Source organism: Coturnix japonica, chromosome 4, assembly GCF_054131305.1.
Source record: "Coturnix japonica strain WE chromosome 4, WE-NBRP24, whole genome shotgun sequence".
Taxonomy (NCBI): domain Eukaryota; kingdom Metazoa; phylum Chordata; class Aves; order Galliformes; family Phasianidae; genus Coturnix; species Coturnix japonica.
The window spans coordinates 67,998,056-68,012,237 of record NC_140666.1 but is presented as its reverse complement, the minus strand read 5'-3'; the positions used below and the strand labels follow the sequence as shown (position 1 = coordinate 68,012,237).

Below are 14,182 nucleotides of genomic sequence, written 5' to 3'. Positions count from 1 at the left end.
TTCTATGTGCTTTGTGGTCGCTGCCACTCAGTCACAAATTTACAGGACGTTCATTTACACAACACTGCTAACGCAGTAAGCTCAGTTCATCTTCATACACTGCAATAAACGAAGGCCCGTGCCATCCTCCAGGGTGTGAGGGCATTAAAAGATACTAGCGCCTTAAATCTGTACTTGTGGTGAGGCACAAGGATGTTATCTTGTGGCCATGTGACAAATCTCATGGAGAAACAAAGATGGAGTTCACCTACCATCATCTCTCCTATGAGAAAAGGTTGAGGGAACTGGGGTTGTTTAGCTTTGAGAAGAGCAGGGTCCAGGGAGACTTCCTTGTGACCTTCCTGTACTTCAAGGGACCATATAAATAGGAGGGGGAACAGCTGTTTACAAGGGTGGGTAGTGATAGGACAAGGGGGAATGGTCTTAAACTGAGACAGGGGAGGTTTAGGTTAGATATTTGGGGGAATATTTTCACACAGAGGGTGGTGACACACTGGAACAGGTTGCCCAAGGTGGCTGTGGATGCCCCATAGCTGAATGGCTGGATGTGGCTCTGGGCAGCCTGGTCTGGTGGCTGGCAACCCTGCATACAGCAAGGGGGTTGAAAATAGCTGATCACTGTGGTCCTTTTCAACCCAGGCCATTCTATGATTCCATGATTCTAGGATATGGCCTCAGCATCCCTTTCCTTAGCAAATATCTCTGGTTCCAGCAGAAACTTCAAGCCCCTGTGTTGTTCCTTCCCTACACATAAGAGATCCTTAAGAGAGGAAGCTGGTGACATCTTGGTTAGCACCTGGAAACATGGCAGCTCCCTCTTGGCTACACTGTCCAGTTCACATTGCTACAAGGTAATAATTTCAGCCTGCAGAGCCGGGCTCCACAGGTATTACCTACAGGGAACATTCTAAAATGGGGACATTTTCTGAGAGCCTGAATTTGAAGAGAAGGCCCCTGATTATTATTAAAAAATCTGGCACCCCCAGCTGCAGTCCAGAAGCAACTGAGGCCTGACTCCATCTCTAATGCATATTAAAGCAGCCCACAGAGACTGACAGTACTGCACTGTAGCTGGTTCTTAAGCCCAAATCCCTTTAATTCGGAAAGCCCAATTCTATATTCCTTGCTGCACGGTATTTATTTTGATTGATTGCAGGGTATCATGCTTGCTCTCAGTGAAAATTGATGAAGCAAATAAACCATTTTGATAGGTGATTATAATTTCAAATGAAAAAAGACATGGCAATAAAGTCATCTACATACATAATAACATTAGGGTCACAAAACCCAAAGAAATGCAACGTTCAAAAGAAGTAAGACAAGGGTTAGAGGTATTTTCATATATTTGCTTTCTTGCTGATCCCCATTCCCTGATTTCAGTTTGAAGTTCCAGGCAGTTTTTGTTACATGTTGGTGTTGCCAAATAAATAAGGTGCTACCTGGTAAGTTCTTTGTCATTGTTAAAGGAACTGTGCATCATGGAAGATATGCTTATTTTGAAATATGGACATACAGACAGACACAGATACATGTATATGCACATACTGCTCTACAAAGCATTTATTGCCTTTTGTTCAAGGGTGGACGCTTTTTTGTTTTACTTTACTTCAGAAGAATATGAAACGTGCTGGTTTAATGATCTGACTTATTTGCTCTTAAGCCACAGATCGGATCAGACAAGAAGAAACTTTCCCTCTTGAAATGGGTTGATGAGGGCTTTAGTTTTCTTTCAGCATTGCTGTTTTCAGAACCAGAAAGTTTATTTCTGTAGCTTTTTGAAGATAAAAAACTGCTAAGAAAAGCAACAAAATCTAGCTGCAGACACTATAGGATCTGTGTAAATAAAGAACAGTGAACAATTGTTCCCACTCCAGAGCACTGCCCTATCTCTTCATAACAAACAGCTAACCCAGTGTTACCTCTGAGTGCTAAACAAAGAGAAGGAAAACAAGGGGCTATTAATAACCTGAGAGTGCTTACATAATTTCTGTTGAAAGGTCAGAAAAAACCTCTCGCATCTACTTATAGAACAGTCTTCCTCCTCCTGCATTTACTTTTAGATCAGTATTTTTCTCATCTGGTTATAGATTCCAATATTTTTATTGCACTATCTATAATAAATACCTATTACAAATATTCCCTTTTGCTGGCTGAGGCTGTGGGTTTCCTAATGGTTTCCACCTGAAGGTCTCAGACTACTTTGCAAACATTCCATCAGAGCTGTCAAATTATCAGGAGACAAGTTAATATCAGCCTATTTTATAGAGAAAACAGGCAGCAGAAACTTCATGTGAGTTGCCTGGACAAACACAGCATAGTTGGTAGCAGAGCTAATACTAACTCACTGTGCTAAGAGAAAATGTTCTATTTCCTTTCCAGAACTGAGAAATTTCCACAGAGGGTTTGTTTAAATTTTTGTTGTAATAAACAGTCCCAGAAATGAGTCCAGAAATGGGTCATCATCCATTAGCTTTGCTGATAATGCTTTCAGCTTTTAGTACAACTCATCATTAACTTCAGTGAGAAAGATCAGCTCTTTGAGCTGTCGCACTAATAGGAATTCACCTACGTGGGGGCCACTGCAAAGCTGGACAATTGTACTTTGCAGTGTTATATCAAAGAAAAAGAGAAGACAGAGTAGAAAATCTCATGGTAATCCCTTTCTAAAGTTAACAACAGGTATTTTCCATGAAGCTTGGCTCCCATTGCAGAACAGATTGGGAGCTTTAGTACAATGCCAAATGGCAGCTTGCAGCCCACAGTTGGAACTTTCTGACAGGTCCACAGGAGATATTCTATTGACTTCTGAAGTTCTAATGATAGAAGTGTGTTGTGGTCTATAAAAAGTTCATGGCAGCCCATGGAAAATGAATGTGGAGGTCCCTGAGGGTTCCTTTGTCCAATAAAAACCCCATCCTTCTTCCCACAGACAGTATCAGCTTTACAGCAGTTTCTACCCATTTTTATTCCAATCCTGTAATATTTTTTGAAGTTTAAATCATTATAATCATTTACTGTTAGAATTTTAGCAAATTCAGTTGTCACCTACCAAACTTAAAGCAGAGAAAATGAAAGTCTGCATTAAATTTATCTGTGAATCTAGCCTACCTGTGCTAACATTAACATTATACTGGCTGGCAGAGTGGGAATATTGCCTTTTCCTCTATTTCTTTTTCCCCCCTCAGAGACTGCTGTTTTTCAGATACATTTTCAGCACCTGATTCCATCTTTTTTTCCATTACTTATCAGGTTTGAAAGCACCACATCAGCAAAAGATAGATGTAAATACAGCAGAAGCTGACAGAGCAGATTGAAGCAGTTAATGCTGACGACCATTAAACAATTTGTTCTACAGTCAGGTTGCTTAGGCCTTCACGGTCAGTTTGATGCTCAATAGTAGCCTAGAGGAGTGATTATCTCATAATATCTTACTCTTGCTTCTTTCTTCAGCTCAATTGCATCTCAAAGTTTGTGTAAGGAGCTCTGAACAATAACAGTAAGAGAACTTCTGTGTTATCATTCATAGATTTTACTATATGTTAACCTTCCCCATCCCAGTCCCAAACAGACAATACTCCCACCTATTTCTGTAAGACAGATGTTTGCAGTGTGGCCTCTCTATAATATAATTCACCAAGTTCACTGGTATGTTTCTTACTTATACCAACTGTGCTTCCAGCTGAAGAAAAAAGGCACCATTTGAGTTCTAGCTCTAACGTGTTGCTGAGATGATCAAACTTTATAACCGTGGAAGTAATCTGCCATTGTTCAGGAAAGACTCACCGAGGAAAAACACCAGAAACCTTCAGAAATAACAAATCTGTTTTGCACTCCCACAAGGATTTCATTTATTGTGTTTATTCTATTCTACAGGTTCTAATTTTATCTAACATACACACAGAAAACAAAACACAAAGGATATTTTGATATAGATATGGGCTGTAAGCTGTACTTAGTCTATTTTGGGCATAAATGTATAATAGCCCTTTCATTTTATGTAAATGGCTGCATAAATTAATCAAATTGCTTTTTTAATGAATCAGCACTCCACAGATTTATTAAGACAGACTTATTGCATTGAATATCTCAGTTAAAATAAGAATAACAGTGTTGAAATAGAAGGCTGCTTGGTAAGGTTCCAAATCTACCAGTTATGTCATACAGATGGATACTGACAAAGACTGATGGCTATAGCAAGACTTAACTTGGTGGTAGCAGGCATACAGGTACTAAAGGATTGCACCAGCAACTATGTTTCAAGCAAGTATCAAGATTTAGACAAGTATCCACAAGTGGTAAGAAAACTCTAGCTACCCTTTCATTGTAACCATGTGTCTGCTTCTGGTTTGTTTTAGCTTGATGTGATTGAAATGTATCACAGTAGCACAGTATCACAGTAGCACAGTCTCCCGCCCGTTGGAAGGGACCTTAGAGATACTGGAAGGGACCTTAGAGATAAAGACTATAAAACCATAAAACAGGCTGTGCACCCCGTGTTGGTGGCAGTGCTGTGTGTTTCCTGCGTTGTGCCAGGCCGGCCCTGTGCCTGCTCACCTGCTGGGAGTCAGCAGGGTATTAGCGCGGCCTCGGGGCTTGTCTCGCCAGCCTTACACACAAATCCTAAGTCTCCCAAAGAAGGGGCTTAGATGGGAGTTTAGACAGAGATCAGCTGTATTTAGCTCCTCAAAACCGCTATGCAGCTGCTACTTTACACTCAGTCTGCACAATGAGGACCCATGCAGCTGCCACCTGCGTGGAGCTGAGCAGCCATGTCCCAGCAGCCATGTCCCACCACCAGCCCCGTCAGACCCTCGCTGGCTCCTGATGCCCGTCCCCCTCTCCCAGCCCCGCCGGCCCCTCTCCCCGCCCGCACCGCCCGGCTCCCACCCCGCTCGCTCCTCCTCCCCGCCTGCTCCGGATCTCGCGGGAGCAGCGGGGACTATTTAAGGACCACGGAGGCGCCGCCCTCCCTCTTTCCCCGCCGGCCGGCGGTGCGGCGGTAAGGGTCGGTAAGGGTCGGTAAGGGTCCGGCCTGATGTTCCTCTCATACGAGGTCGGGTGGTGTGCCGGGCTGCGGGAGGGCGAGGCGGGGCCATACGTCGTGTCTTCCCTTCACTTTTGCTCTCTCGGAGCCTGGCAGCGCTCCGAGGAGTCAGCACAGGGGGATAGAGCGTCTTCCTCACATAAACCCAGCGCGGAGCCGCCCCTCCGCCCTGCATCCTGTCGTGAGGCACAAGCGTCCCCTCCCTTCATCCCCGGCTCCTTCCACCCCTTCCCACGTTGATTTCTCTCTCCTTCCGCAGCTCTGTCCGCAGGTTGAACCCACCCCGAGGTTCCCGCTGGGCCTCCCGATGCTCTCCGGGGTTCTGCCCGCCTGGTTGCTCCCCCCCCGGTTGGCCACTGCCATGGGTTTGCTGGGGATGGAGACACGCGTGCTGGTGCCGGCAGGTAAGGGGCGTGCTCAGGATGAGCCTCACAAGTCGAGCTCAGCGCATCGTTGCTGATCTGCATCTGTGTAGTAGTTTTCCATAGTCCCCGCCTCCTCTTCTGTTTGTTACAGTAGCTTTTGGCGTCTCCCTGCCTGTAATTTGTTGCAAGGTATAGCAAGTAGACACACTGTGGTAACAAATTAGCCAGTTAAGTCTTCTCATAAAGTTGGGAACTCACAACTTCAGTGTAGGGTTGATGCTAGAAAGTAACTTATGCTTTCTGTTTAGCGACATGTTTAGAGATACATTAAAAAGATCTGTACTATTTAGTTTAAATGGCCTTGCTAGAAGAGGATGAACTCATCCATCTAATGAATCATAGAAACATAGAATTACCCAGGTTGGAAAAGACCTTGAAGATCATTAACTCCAACTGCAGCCTAACCAGAACCCTAATTCTAAAAGCCCTACACAAAATCATATCCTTAAGTACCACATCCAAATGGCTCTTAAACAGAACCAGGGATGGCGATTCAACCACCTCCCTGGGGAGCCTATTCCAGTACCTAACTACCCTTTCTGTAAAGAAGTTCTTCCTAAAACATTCACTACACCTCACTGTAGACATTTGATGATGAACTTCTTATGTGACTTCTGAAACTGTAGTAATTTGTCTCTGTGTTATTTAGGAGTCACTTAGCCAGCTTCAATCATGAAACTCCTAGAAATGGATGATTGCACCTAAACTGAAAGCAGTTTTCAGGACTCCTTGATAATGCAGAGTACCTTCTGTTAGGAAGGTAAGTGCATTTTGGTATAATGAGTTATTGACCACTTTAACTCATGCTTTTTGATAATTCATGAGTTTCAAGTAGGTTATCTAGTTTGAGTAAAAGGTAAATGCAAATAACCTTAGAACACATCAGTGTGATCTATTCCCCTTTTTAGCTTTGCCCTCTTAAGTCTGTCAGTGTCTTAAGTGGCCAGTACAGAGGGGTACAACAGTTCTCTCTCAAACCCAGAGGTGAGGCTGAAACTCTGCTTTGGATCATGCTGAGAGGAACACATTAATGAAACTATAAAACCACTTTCTTGTGCTTCAGAAAGTTAATAAATCAATTTTATTGCATTCAAAGAAGCTTCTAGGATTTGAGAAATCAACTAATGATTGTTATCTAATTCTGTTTCACGTTAATCTTTATCAGTTTTCCAGCTTCTCAGGTGTGTTGCTACTCCTTGACTGCCTGGAATTTTCTTCATGAGGTGGTGACAAACAGTGTGGAGTCAGAAGAGTTGCTTATAAGTTGATTGGTCTCCAGGTATGTAGTGTAAAAAGTCTTATCAAACTTGAATTGACAGGGTTGTGTCATCACCTAAGGAGCTTTTTTCTCCTGTCCTGTGGCAATGTAATCTTTAGTGAGAAATGCCTTTGATTTAAGGTTAGTGTCATGTAGCTTGTTTGTGTAGTTCAATCTTAGGCCATTGAACTCCATTTGGCTATTTGATGCTGACTGCAAATTAAATAAAGCTTTTCTTTTACAGAGAGGAAACCAGCAAGGCATCAGAGCTGATCTGCTCAGTGGATGGTTACCAACTTCATGAAAGATCACTCAGTCGTCCTCTGTCATGTTAGTTGTCCTCTATAATGTTTCATCTTGAACTGAAACAGTTACTCAGACTATTACATCTTCAATGATCATGTTTAAACAGTTTAGTTATTGGTTGCAACAGAAGTTTCTTCAAAGCTGTGGCAATTGGCAATTTATTTCTGTGTGATTCTGTGTTGATTGAAATAAAGGTAATTATCACAAGCTTGTGTTGTGAAGTTCTCTCATTTAGGTGCTTCCTATGTAAAGTTATTCAGAAGTTAAGAATGCTAAATCACTTTACTTTGCCCACTGACCTCAAAGTGATTTCACATTTCTTAATTACTTAATTAGGCTATGGTAATTTGCATATCGTCCAATTAGTCAATAGGTGATCTCAAACTTACTAAAGATATAATAGTTAAAGGGATCCAAGGACCTACTTGAGAACTTTGATAGTGAAGCCTGTTCTTTGGGGCCAAGATTTGTGATTACTTGCTCTCAGAGACCTATTTCTGAGGCATTACTGCTCTTCATAGTGTTTGTCTGCATGTGTTGTAATTTGCTGGAGAACACTCAAAGGCCAATGAGTGGTTTGCGCTAACAAACATTACTATTAGATAGTATTATTTCCAGCTAAATGACATCAAGCCAGGCTCATTTTATAGGTATCTATATGAATGTTTTGTGTAATAAGGATTGCAAGAAAACCTGAGGAGGAATAAAAATGAATGAGAGCTACTAAGGTAGCTTTTGAACTCGGATCAATGCGGGGAGGTTCTTCCTACAAAGTTGTAGTGGTCATTAGATAGCAGATAATTAGGTAACAGATATGTGCTTTCTTACTGCTTTTTACATTTGGTTCCAAATGGAGCTAACATGGGGTTCTTTGCCACATCAGTACTTTGGTTGGTCTAATCACAGTTGAAAACTGCGCGACCTTCACTGGCATTCACTGTTGCTAAGAGGTCTTTGCTGTTTGGTGCTCTCTGGTGTAAAGATCAGAGATTTCCTCGCATGATTTGATGCTTGAGTTCTATGGTTTTGACTCAGTGCACTGAGAACGTTAATACTTTTTCAGGCTGAAGTGTAGAAGCTTGGAGTAATGATTTGGTATCTTCAGATTGGGTTGTATGCATGTTTTCTCTGAGGCAATATGTTAATGTAATCAAGAAGGTGCATTTAAACTTAAGTGGGAGTAATTGGAGACAGGTAGAATCATAGGAACACAAGTGTGCCCAAACCCAAGGGATAAATACATATGGGGAGCTCCAGCTTTTAGAACTCCCTCGCCTTGGAGTCAGCAGGTGATGCAGATCCCTGGCTTGTCTCATGGGAGCAGACAAGGTCATTTGTTATTTCCTTCTCAGTGGTTTATTGCACACCAAAGCAGAGGTGGTATGTGGCCTATGAGTCAGAGTGTTTTTCAGTCCTTCTCCCAAGAAGGGAAAGTGAACTTGCAGTTGTATAAGAGAATTTGGCTTAGGTTTTATTAGTGCTTCTGCCATTGAGTCTTATTACAACCGATGTAGGAGGATGAAATCGCAGCTTCCATTTGGTTATGTCACGATCTGTCCCTTAAAAATAGAATGTTATCTCATGTGGTTTGGAACGTGAAAGGGAATAAATAGGAGCTCTCTGAAATAATTTCTGCATTTTCTCTACAAGCTACTTCAAAAGATTGCTCACTATAAGGTTCCCCAGGATCTTGGTACTGAACCCTGTTAGATTCATCCTTTCATTCTTTTTTCTTAAGTGTAATCATGAAACACACCCAGCATACTTTGTTAGGAAAGTAAATGGAAGGGAATAAAGTCAAGTAAAGTACACAGAAAGATACAGTTTGTTTCCAGCAATTATGTGTTCTCTTTTGAAGGCATTGGTTTCTCATTCCCCCTCTGATAAATGGGAAGAGAGAAATGACAATGACAGACACAGAAAATGCTGAGGCACTCTACAAGTTCCTTGCATCGTGTCCCTTGTGTCCTTAAGCCTCTAGGTGGGGGCTGGGGGAGCAAAATCCTTCCTGTTGTAAGCAAAGGCTTGGTTAGACTCAGTATTTATATGGTTACTCAGGATAAAAACAGAAAGTGATGAAATAGCAATGATTCACTGATATTCAGGATTAGACTTGCAGAAGCTGTGATGGAAGAACAAATCACTTATCCAGAAAGGTAAAGATAATAATGCTTAAAGAGAAGACCAAAGGTAAACTACGAGTCAAACTGTAAGCTCGTGACACTGTGCTCAACAGGATCAGAATTGAGTTCAGATTTGCAGTAGTGAAGAGTTGTGAGAAATGGAACAAGTAACTCCACTTCATGCAACCCAACCCCTTCAGGCTGTGTGGCTCAAGAAAGGTGAACTGCTGTGACAACAAGGATGCACAGGTGAGTACAGAACCTCAAATCTGGTTAGACATTAGTATTGTGAACAGCAGTCTCAGAAAGATAAGCAAGTTTTGAAGACAAGCAATGGGATCTGTCCTCACTCTGCTCAAGTAAAATAGTGCAGTTTCACTGAATTTCATGCTGATTTACACCATCTGGAGGCCTGGTCCTACCTTTGTGCTAGCATGCTTGGAACCCACTGTGCTGGTTTACAGATCCCAGTGACCTGCCTAAGGGCAGCTCAGTTTGAATCCCCAGTTCTGGAAGATTCAAAGTTACCCTGATTTGAGCAGCCCTTTCAGCTCCTAATTGGTAGGTCTGAAGTCAGTGAGAGCTGAGAGCAGCCCTTCCATCACCCTATTCTTTACATGGAATGGCATTTTTTAATACAATATGCAACAACTCTAACAATTGTCTTAAAAATACATGATAAGAATGGTAGTACTCTATAACTTCTATGTAAAATAGAGTTACACAGCAGCCATTGCTCACTATGTAGCAAGTGCTGTGTCTGCTGTTCATGTGACAGCAGCACTGTAACTCATGGTACTATGAAACTGTTTGAGATGCATAGGGCATTTCAGAGGGTACATACTCACTGTTTTTCTTTACCATCTGACTTCATATCCAAATCATACCAATAACTTGACATGCAGAGAGAGAAAGTATCCAATAACTGATGCAGTGATCTATTAGTAGTCACCATTCAAATCAAAAAGGAAAACTGTCCTCTGTTTTCAAATATCATAAATTAAAATACTCATGTTCTCAATGCTTTATGATAAATTCTTGGCACACTTTCTTTTTCCTTAGCGATTTCCTAATGTCATTCTCCAGGTCAGACCAAGAGCATGGAACAGACCTAACTCAATCAGGCTGGCTTGGATCACCTCCTCATCTCATATGCAACTTAACGCAGCTTCCACGAGGATCTATTCCCTGATCTCCAAGGTGCAGAGGTGAGGCTCACTGATTGGTAGTTCCCATGTCTTCCCTTCTACCTTTCTTTAAAATGGGAGTGTTGATTCCCTTTTTATAGTCACTGGGGACTTCACGTGACAACCATAGAGTTGTGAATATGAGTGAGTGAGGCTTGGCAACACCTTCACTTGGTTCCTTCAGGACCCTGGGATGTGTGTGGTCTGATCCCACAGGCTAGTACACATTCAGTCTCATCAGATGGTCTGGAAGAAGGTTATTTTATATCTTTCTGACATTTTGTGTATGTTTGTGTGACAGCAGCAGAAAGAAAAAGTCCCTTATAATTTGATATTGACACGTTGGACTTTGAAATAGCATGTGATATAAATACTTCTGGATTTTATTCTGATGGGCTTCTAAATAGTTTATATGTATTTTTATTGCCTTGGGATTTGAGTACAAGTTGGAAGGCTTGAGAGGCTTTTGCACAGAATGCAACTTGTAAAATGCTGTTGCCATTTCCTTGTGAAAAAGTAAATTAGAGTTGACTATTTCATGTACTGGGAAGGAGGTGGAGAGGAATTGGTTTTCCTTCAGAACATTACTTTAGTTGCCAGATATCAAAGCTTCAGGTACGAGTATTATATGGATCCATATGTTTGCTTGTATTCTCAGCTGCACTGCAGATCCACTCTGGCAGAATTTCTTATGGTAGATTCTATAAACTGCATAATTTAAGTAATTTAAAGTAAGGATTTTTAGGGCAGGGTTTCTAGTTTACACTGAAACTAAACTTGTCCTTCCTGTTTGCTGGTACAAACCTATCTGAACCAGAAGCATTTCACACACCTCACATTTCCAATCGCTAACTCAGCAAGAGGCGGGTTATTCAATAGCAGGCATTGGTTATCAGCGTCTGCAGATGAACAATTTAGGAGGCTGATGTATAATTTGTTCACAATCATAACCTACTGAAATGGTGTCTGCAACATAAGCCACATGATTACGTATTTTACATAACAACCTAGTAACGTTGCTTTAAAAGCTCTGTTTGACGTTTCCATATTGCCTCATTTTTCCTCTCTAAATTTGTTTGCAGGCAACTTGTGCAGAAAATGAACTGTTCATTTATGTAATTGCTGTTAATTTGGCTGAAAAACAAAAGCAAAACACCCATAAGGTAATTTCACCTCTCTTTGTTAGAAAAGCAGTTCTCAAATTGAAAGTGAATGCCTCTGAGTTGCCAAATGCAATTGGTTTTACTGGCTGTGGTTTCTGTCCTTGTTGAGTCAGTCAGCAGCAAGTGAGATCTAGAGGAAGAGCTTCCCAGATAGAGCTCTGCAAGCTGTGCTTGAGGAGGGAGGCTGCATGAGGCAGGACCAGGCACAGGACCCTCACTTAGGAGTTTATTTTCTGTTCTCTCCTTGATCTACAGATGTGCAAATGATTCTGAAGGGATGTGATCAGTGTAATGTAAATGAGTTCACAGTAATTCATACAGAATCAGCCCCTGTTGTGATAGCACAGAGAAGCACTATAAATCAGGCCATGGGGAACATGGTGAAACTGCATTTACACTTCTTGTTGTAAGCAAGCCAACCTGGTTAGACTTAACTTTGCAGGGAGTTATGGAGCCTGTTATGTCCTAAGGGATCAGATTCCCTATTGTGTCAGGCATTCAGCAGCAATGCAAGATTTATCATGTTAATGAATTTATAGTGACAGTAATTATGATCTTCTGCAACAGTTTTGAGCAGCTGGACTTAGTGTTAGATAAGTCTCCTTATCATCACACACCTATAAATAATGGATTTTGCCGCACGGAGAAAATGAATTCTTTCCTGTGTGACCCATTACTTCTGTACAACAGCCAAACATTTCAACTGCCCAAAGAGAAGAGCAATAATTTTCTTTGAGGTTTACTTCTGCCCCAAAAACCACCCAGACTTGGATTGCTGAGACATTTGCTAAATAGTTGCTAATAATAACCATATTAATCTCATTTTAGAGTTCCTGTAGGTCTATACCTGGCAATTTCATTTCTTACTGTATGTATGCGTATTATGGACGCAGGCAGCCCATGCACTGCATTGTGCTCATTTAATCTCTCAATATACTGGGGAAAGCTGGAACTTTTTGTTCTCAGATCTATTTTTATAGGGGTTTTGAAATCTTTAAGCTTTAATCTTTCACCACCTCTATTCAATACTGTATTGGCCCACTCTATTGCTTCTTTTTTCCTACATACTCAGCTTCTAGCAAGTTTAAAGAACATCACCCTGCTTTCCTTCTTGTTCCAGCATGAGAGCAGGGAACTTAACACTGTCACACTGTAACACTTGGGATGATTTTCAGTTGATACAAAAACACTGAAGGGTGAAAATAACTGAATGCAAGGTGCCAAAAAGAAAATACCTCGGGGGCTTTTTGTCACCAGCAAGTAAGTCAATGGGCACTATTTTTAAGGATGCTCGTGACCTTGCAACTAACATTCTAATTGGCCATTACAGTTTGTTTCTAAAATAATACCTGGTTGCACACATTGCTTGAACGCAGAGATGAAAGGCAACAATCTTATTGATTGCTTAATTGAGTGAAGCATGCTTTGTCCGCATTCGTGCTCCTGGCGGTCTGTTGTCCCAGCTGGTTGTGTGCAAACTCAGGGTACCCTTGGCCCTTTTCAATTAGCAGATCAATTCAATTATGTTGCCTAAACTGCTTGTACCTTTTCCATGTTCCTAATTGAAACTGCTGTTTGTCGGTGGTATCGGGGTGTCAGCACTCAAGAAAGGAACTGTTCCTTTTGTTCCCAGTGCTAGGACAGTGTGAACTCTTTCATCAGCTGCTCAGGATGGCTGGGATGAAGAGGGAATTGCTCCTATCCTTCATCTATACAAAGAGCAATGAAGAATGTCTGATCTTTAACTTAGCAGTGCTAGAACTAATGGAGGAGTTGCTGCTGTTATGAGCTGTTATGAAAATTCTTCTATCACAGTTAACAGAGCATTTTCTCCTTGCTTGATTGCGTGTTGGAAATTCCTGACCCGTTGCTCCCTAGAGGAGGCAATGTTACATTCATCTCCCTGTAATCATGTGCCTTTTTGTGAACCAAGCAATTTGACATATATATTTGTTAGAAATATGTAAAGTTATATGCCTGGCAGTCCACCTAAAGAGCAGCATATTTGAATCATCTCCATGTCAGTAACATAGTCAAGATCAGAGAGGCCAAACAAGTATGTGCTGAAGTTCTGATACTGCAAATTCCACTAATTAAGACATCTTTGGCTTCCTCCTCTAGGTGAGTAGAAGATTGCATTAAATGCTGTTTCTCTCCAAATCTGAATGTTTTATTCCCTTCCATGTCTTCTTCTCACTGCTCAACCTTATCCTTGCACTGTAGGATAGGCAAACCCATAGTCACATTGCCCAAGCTCTCCCCGGCCCATGTTGGCTGTGCTCCCACCTGCATGGATCCCAGTGATGGGGCTGATCCACACCTGCCGGAATGCCCCGCGGCTCCACAGCAGCACAGTGGCTCCTCTGTGTCCCTGGTTAAGCTGTAACTGATACATAAACAGGAACAAAAAGCTGACTTTTTGTTTGCAACAAGCAGTGCGTAAAGCTGGGGTGGATTAGGTTTGTGTTTGGAAAAGAGAAAATTTCCATGGCTTTCAAACACTTGAGTTGGGTTCAGATCCTGCATCATCAGAGCAAGTATGTAAACCTGGATCCAGGCTATCTTCTAATTATTAGAAATACATTTCTCTCCATAACCTGTAACTGTTCTCACATGTAAGACCAAAGTAATAAGTTTCCCTTTCTGAAAAATTAGAATACTAATAATAAGGCTTTT

The 14,182-nt window shown here is 41.6% G+C and overlaps 1 long non-coding RNA gene and 1 other non-coding gene across 8 annotated transcripts; both read left to right on the top strand.

Moving 5' to 3' along the window:
• The first annotated feature begins 4,970 nt into the window (after positions 1–4,970).
• Positions 4,971–7,240, top strand: LOC107313771 (uncharacterized). Of its 7 annotated transcripts, none has more exons than XR_001555177.3 (5): positions 4,971–4,999; positions 5,304–5,448; positions 6,119–6,229; positions 6,651–6,748; positions 6,972–7,240. It is a non-coding gene; the product is annotated as an uncharacterized LOC107313771 (long non-coding RNA). The 7 variants fall into 7 exon arrangements; XR_014945443.1 differs by having other exon boundaries at positions 6,643–6,748; XR_004307122.2 differs by having other exon boundaries at positions 6,635–6,748.
• LOC116653441 (small nucleolar RNA SNORA26) lies at positions 6,380–6,497 on the top strand. The gene has a single exon (XR_004307268.1). It is a non-coding gene; the product is annotated as a small nucleolar RNA SNORA26 (small nucleolar RNA).
• Positions 7,241–14,182: the final 6,942 nt, after the last annotated feature.